Here is a 6261-nt window from a genome sequence, read left to right as displayed (position 1 = left end):
GAGCCAAGGTCCTGGCAGAGTGGACATGCCACCAGCCCCCTCTTTCCCCATGTTGTGCAATGCAGTCCCTGTTATCAGTGTCCTCAGGATCTTCCCACGGCTGAGACAAAAGGTCTGGGGTTATTTGTAGTTGTCTATAATTTCCAGGGTCCTCCCTTGGTTTGATTTGCTCTTAAATATAGGACTGGGAACTCCTGTTCAGAGTCGTCCCTCTTATTGCTGGATGTTTCCTGTGTACCAAGCGTGCGGTCAAAACAACTATTCCCCTACCCTTGTTTACCACGTTCTAGTCTGTGGCATCTCATACATCACAGCCGGTTTCCTCCCAGCTCCTTACAGTCCTGATTGCCTGAATAAGAGCTATTAAAGGCTTTTAGTAGCCCTTTTCCTCCCAAGAAAATGAACCAGATCTCTAGGATGCGACATTCAGCTTCTTTCTGTGAAAACGGTGCTTGGAAATCCACTTCACCGCTGTGTAGTATCGGGATCATCTGTCATTAGCTTCCAGCCCATCCCCCTGTAGTCAAACTGGCTCCTGGCTGGTTTCCTCCGCAGATATTTAAAGACTATCGTAGTATTTATCTCTCCTTCCTTTGCTATTTGTGTGCTGGATCCTCAGGCTTGTGTTTCATCACTGTTTTCGTCGCTTTTCCCATGTTTCAGCGATGGGCAGTGCTTGCTCCCGGGGTTGTGGGCAGAGGAGGACCACAGGCCATGCATGGCAGGGCTGGGACTGCCGCATCCCGCAACTGCTTCCGACGTCCCACCTAAGAGGGGGCTGGGGTGTCCCACGGGTTCAGCCCCCAGGCCTGGCCCGTGTGCCGGCCTTTTCACACCAGAGCACAACCTCTGTGATGGAAACTACTGAGCTTGGGCTGAGTTTTTTTCTCCTTTAGGACCACAGGCTATTCTGGACTTGTGAGCTGCAAGGGGACAAACCTGATGATTTATCCGCTAAGCCACATAGGCCCCTCAAACAGCTGCTTAATGTGAAACATGTGCTGCCGAGCCCTGGCAGTTAGTTCTCACTTCGGCTTAGCCCCTGTTTGCTCAAAGCCGAGCGTGTTCGGACAACAGAGATTCTTTTCGGTAAGGGAAGCAGCATTCCTGGAAATCCCGTTGCTGTAAGAACATGATCTCTCTGCTGGCACTTATTTTGACTCTGGCCTGAGTTATTTACAGAAAGCAAAGGATGTTTCACTTGACTTTTATGCAATTATGATGGGCTTACGCAGGTTAAGCATTATCTGACAACGCTGTTTATGGCAGGCGTGACGTGTCGGTAGCAGAGCATGGGTGCAGCATGCAGGGGTGCTGCTCAGGACTTGGGGCCCCTATATAAAAGGTTATTTGGAACCCTTGCTCCCAGTTAGTGCCAGCTCCTGTTAAAATCGCAGGAGCAGAGCATCTAAATAATCTCACAGAGAGCAACACCGAGATTCACAGAGACATTTGGGTGCTTGGCAGGTGCCACACAGAAAACTGCACAGGAAACCAGAGCTGGGCAACTTGTATCACCAGAGTAATTTTAATCCCCATCACTTCATTATTGTTGGCATAATAACTCCCACTTTACCTCCCTGCGTTGCTCTAGGGAGAGGAAATGGGTCGTTACGACAAATATCACCTTCCCCTGAAGGTTTAGCACAGGGATGCCTGCATCATTTCCAGCATCCTCTAAGCCCTTAGGAGCGATTAGGCCAGGGAGCCTGCACAGCTCGAGGGAGAAGGGGATGGGTAACCTCTGAAAGGAACCCAGCAGCTGTGCCAGGAGGAGTGAAGTTTTACTGAGCTCAGGAGCAAGGCTCCAGGCAGTATCTCACAGGCTGGTAAGCAAATGCACTTAGATGCTGCCTTGGTGAACACAGCTCATCACACTGCTCCTGCTACCCCAGCCGGTGGGCTGGCCAAGAGCAAGCCTTGCCACCACACTTACTTAAAAATAATGAAATCGCTGCTTGTACCATGTCTTGAAGTACTAAAGAAAAGAAAAATGTATTCCTTGAATGCTATGAGTTTGTAAGTGATGTTTAATCAAGGACACTTCTTTTGTGCTTAGTTCCTGCAACTCTGTGGGGCTACACTGTAGATGGGCAAATAGATTTGCACAAAAGTGTTTAACATTTCCTAATAGAGGTTGTTTGGAATTTCCCATTCCATGAAAAACAAGTTAATATTTTGATTTTCTGTCTCAATTCAGAAGGAAAATACACAGTAAAATATTGGAATTTCTCAAGGGAAACCCCAAACTCAAAGCTGCCTTAATAAAACGAGGAACAGCTAGAAGAAACCCCAAATGTTTTTGGTAACTAGAAATACCAGCAGACTGGCTTCCTGTGCATAAGGTTACCTACCTTGGCTGATAGCGTAGATAAGGGGAAATACCATACCGGTGTCCTTTGAGGGTAAGCTTCTCTTCTGACCCCGACACCTGCCCTGGTTTCCCGGAGTACCTAAAGCCAACCATGGAAGGCTTTCCATCGGCAGAGAAGAGTGATTGCTCTTAGAGCCAAACCCATCCCCGTGCCCCAGCCTCACCCCACTCCTGTCCACCCTGGCACCATGCAACTAGTTTTGCCTCTCTGTGTTCTTAAGCTCATTTCATGTTTAATAAACCCCTGGATTGCCTGGCTTATATCTGCAAAAATGTCTATGTTTTCCCCCATAACAAAAAATAGAGCACAGCAGCTGTTGCATGGATGTGAACCACCCCAAAATGTCTCCCCTTCCCCATTACAGCGGTGAGTGCAGAGGCAAGTGAAGCTCAGTCCATGCAATTTTTTTCCCCTTTCTGTACTCAAGCAAAAATAGCCGCCTATAAATACAGCCAAATTGGGAGAAAACGTCCTGAGGCAAACTGGAAGCTCATTGTAAGTCCTGTGCTGGCAATGTTTGTGTTAGGTTTCCATTAAAGCACAATGTGTATTTTGGGAGGTTGGCTACAGGCAGCCTGTTCTCTACCGAACCCTCTGGCTCCTTGCAGAGGTGCCAGCCTGTCAAAGGCTGTACCGCTATGTGCTAATATCTTCTCCCAGAAAGGTCTGACGGGTGGTTCATTAGCTTAAGCACTAAGCCCTGCTGCCTCCTACTTATTTGTATGAGGACCTGCTCTGCAAGAAAGCTGCTTTCCATGCCCTTTCCTCTGAACAGTTAATCCACCTGCTGGGTGCCTAGTCTGGCCCACTTCCACGGGGAACTGCTCCCTTCATTGCAAGATAAGACATGCGTGGCTTAATGCCTCCAGTAAGCTTGCCTTCTTTATTCAAATCTTCCTGCAAGAGCTTATAAAGGCAATTGCCTTCCTATTTCCAGTGCCAGTTCAGACAAGGAGCGAGCACACACTTATTTGAATATTTTGTCCTTAATAAATAAGGCTGAAGATATAACCCTCTGCTTAGTATCCCTCCCCTTACCCCTCCGGCCTATTTAGCATACCGTGGGTGGAAAGTCTCCTGCAGTCTTTTGTTCAGCTCACGTTCGCTGCTGTCTGTGCAGGTATCCGTTATCAACCCAGTGTGCTGCTGTTTGCTTCAGCAAGGTCAAATCTGCATTTGGCTTTGCTCTGGCTTTACTGGTATGGCAGCTGCTGTGCAAGAACTTAGCACAGAGGCAACTTCTAGTTCCTTTGGAGCTCTTTTGGAAAGCTGAAACGTTTATAGGTGGTTCTGCTGTGTGAATGTTAAGGTGTATGTCAATCCATGACAAAATCATCTTTCCGAGACATCTTAACCTTCCAGCTTCGCATCACCCCCAAGAGCCGTCTCCAAACCTCTAAGACTTTTGCCATCTGTCCCTAGCTCATGGTAGCCCAGGTCACCTACGTAACAGCATCACACCACATTTGTACCAAGTATAAAGTGACTTATCCCCCACTCCACCGAGCAGGGAAATGCTGCCCACCCATCAGCGTTGCTTGAAGAAATGCATCTTACACGTGGGTATGGAAGTCATTAACGTTCATTTTGCAAAGAGGCCTCTCCTGAAGCTATGGACAACCCCATGAGAGAGGGTTATCTGTTTCTCAGAAGTACCCCGAGGTCTAGCAGATAAGATGCCTGACTGAAGAAGGCATGAAGGAGGGCGAATGCTATCAAGCTGCTATTCTCCTGGGGCCTGGAAGGTGGAAGGGTTAAGACCTGATAAGGAGTCTCTGCTCTTGGAGAACATCAGATTAAATCTGACCTACAAGCAGAAGGTGCTCCTTATCTAATTGCTTGTACAAAGCAAAATTGGTCCCCAGCTAGACCCTTCCCCGCCGGTTTTGTGCTAACTTGCAGCCTTCCTTATGTTCTTGTTGGGGAAGCAAAACCTGAGCAGAAACTGAGCAAGCTTTAAACTTAGAAGCATGAAGTATGAGGTAACCCCATGAAAAGCTAACCAGGGGATTCAGCTATGGGAAAACAGCATGGTTTAATAAGAAAAAGCTTGCTTTTTTTTTTTTTTTTTTTTTATAAATTAAAGCGAAGGGATATGGGGCATGGGAACACAGAAGCAGTTAGTAACGAAAAACAAGGGAAGTATTAACCACATATTTTTAAGAGTAAGGCCAATGAGCCGGTGGGACAGCTGGCCAAGGGATGTGGTAAATCCGGTATGATTTGGCACCTTGACATCAAGCCTGGATGTCTTTCTGAAGGACTTGCAGTACCATAGCCTGGGCTACAAGGCTAAACATAAGAGCTGTTGGATGATTTCTGAGCACGGGACGGAGCATCCTGCTGGCCTTGGCATTGATTAATTTGCTTATAATTTTTGTGTTTGTGACTCTTAGAAACAGGTGAGTTGGAAGTGCCGGGTCTAACCAGCCCAGGCTCGCCGAGGGGACACTGAGGCTGGCTCTGCAAAGGGAATCACCTCTCTTGAATTTAGTGTTTTCTCAGCTGCAATCGTCTCCTCGTTTACAAGCAAAACTTTCATAGACTTTTTCTAGTTTTTACTGTTTTCCCATGGAAAGAAATACTTTGTAAAGAAAAAAATCAAAGCAAACCCCACTTTTCTTTTTAAACAAAAGCTTCAATGGGTTTCTTTCCCCCGCGCCCCCTAAGCCTTGGTAGCTATTCTTCCTTTAATTTAAGCAAGGCTTATATCAGTTATACTTGTGCTTACTTGACTTGAGGTAAACAGAACTAATCCTGCTTAAAACTGAACTAAGAATATCTACAGTTAAATGAAATGGATTAAAATTTTACCTCATATTAAACATTAACAACTTTTCTTGTTCAGACAAGCCCTGAGAGGCTGGAGCAGTGTTATTAATTTGCCTTCAACATCACTAAAATTTCTTTGAAAATAAGCAAATCATGCACTTGTGCAGAAGGCAGGTCCCTTTGAAATGATGGTGCTCACAGGAGATCTGGCTCCCTTCCTTCTTTGGATAAAAGAAGGGTTTATTTTTTTCTTTTAAATTTTATTTTATTTCTTTATTTTATTTTTTAGATTTTGTTTTATTTGATGTCTGAGTTCCTTATTAAAACAGCACGGTTCTTCCTGTTCCATTCATGATGTTTCTCCAGAGGAAAGATCAGCCTAGCACGAATTAAATGCTCCTTTATTTAATTTATATCTCAGGCTGACCTTGGCTAGCATGCACTCACACCACACACCTGGAAATGGAGATGTCAAAGCATGGCTGGAAAGCCAAGCTTTTCACACCAGTTCCTGTACAAACTAAGTGATGGCTTCGTTTCACCTCATTCATTTTTCAGGTGGGAAAGAGAAGTCACATAATTTCAACTTCTGGTATGATTTTAATCACTCCAAAGACTTCAGGAGCAGGCTGAATTCCTCTCAGTTCCCATTTCTCCTATTCACAGATGTGCAGGTACAGGTATTTTGGTGTTTTGGTGGTTCTTTTTCTCAGCTTTCCGCTGACACGTGGAAACTCTGAAAGGTGTTTTTCTCAAATAATAGCCCATTGTTCCTGCTGGTTATGAACCCTTAGCGTAGACTGAGATCAAACCCTGTAGAGTTCATGCCTTTAAACACCGCCGATGCTGCTGCCTTTGCCACCAGCACTGAGTTAGCTGGCAGCCTCGCGTGTCCCAAAACACAGGGCTGAGAGTCACCTGATGAGAGGGGAAGGGGGAGAAAAAAAAAAAGTGCCAAGATGGTTATTTTCTGCGTTAAAGGCAAAAATTAAATGCTACATGAAGCTGCGCCACTATATATTAAAAGCAGCGTTGCCTGCGAGCTACCGCCGCGGTGGCAGTTGGCGGCTCTTGAGCTGGGCAGGAACTCGCAGAACGAGACTTTCTAAGGAAA

The sequence above is a fragment of the Falco rusticolus genome, chromosome 11, assembly GCF_015220075.1.
Source record: "Falco rusticolus isolate bFalRus1 chromosome 11, bFalRus1.pri, whole genome shotgun sequence".
In the NCBI taxonomy this organism is placed as follows: domain Eukaryota; kingdom Metazoa; phylum Chordata; class Aves; order Falconiformes; family Falconidae; genus Falco; species Falco rusticolus.
The sequence above is the reverse complement of the archived record's forward strand: the minus strand, read 5'-3'. Positions refer to the sequence as shown.